Source organism: Trachymyrmex cornetzi, unplaced genomic scaffold (genome assembly GCF_001594075.2).
Source record: "Trachymyrmex cornetzi isolate Tcor2-1 unplaced genomic scaffold, Tcor1.1 scaffold260, whole genome shotgun sequence".
Taxonomy (NCBI): domain Eukaryota; kingdom Metazoa; phylum Arthropoda; class Insecta; order Hymenoptera; family Formicidae; genus Trachymyrmex; species Trachymyrmex cornetzi.
In genome coordinates, this window is record NW_017297271.1 from 112,226 (window position 1) to 113,189 (window position 964).

A 964-nucleotide genomic window follows, 5' to 3' on the forward strand; every position below is an offset into this window, starting at 1 on the left:
TCTAACGCTGTCTATATATATATATATATACACTGCCTATATAAACTGCCTATATACAATGTTTTTATGTATGTCTCTCATCCAGTCTTAATTTGTGCAAATAGGGCACATATCGCACGAATATATAAAAAAACAAGGCAGTCTGCACTCTGAACAGAATTTTCCTTCTATTGCTGCATGTGATTTAATCACATGTTCACAAATTTTGCGTCTATGATCGATACAATTTAATTGTGTCATGCACGTCATGCACAAAATTGATGAACCCGTTGTCCAATAAAAATATACTGCGCACTGTTTTGTTAGCTCATTCAGTGCCATTATTTCCTCAGGTTGCACTATTTTGCTTTTAATGTCGCCGTCATTCTGATCTTCACTTTGATCACTATCATAGCCGTCATCATCCGGTAATGCGGCTACGTCCTCATCATCATCATCATCATCATCCATGATATCCTCAAAATTCACTTCTTCGTCGATTATTTCGTCTACGATGTCCATGAAGTCTTCTTCTTCTAGTATATCACGAATAATATGCACTAAATTTTCCATCGATTACTCAGTATACTACACTATACGATATAACTTTAATGAAGCTCGCTTCTAGACTGTACACTTCTAAACCCAAAATTCATACTGTAACCCTTCTCTTCAACTGGAGTAGGTATCCTTTTTTTCTAATTTTTTTCTGGAATGCTTCAAAATTATATCCTCATGAACTTAAGAAATTTTAAAAGTCTAGAGTTTCACTTAAAGTGTTTTACTTAGAATGTTTCAATTCCTTTTGTCTCATATACAAAAATACAATTACCGATTTTTTAATAGCAGCCAGATGTCGGCGCTCGAAATATCGATCATTTCTACCGCGACCAATCTTTACGTACTTATCTTAGGCATGCTTCTCTCCTCATAAGAATTTATGAAAATACAATTCTATCGAGTTTCACTTACATTTACACCTCTA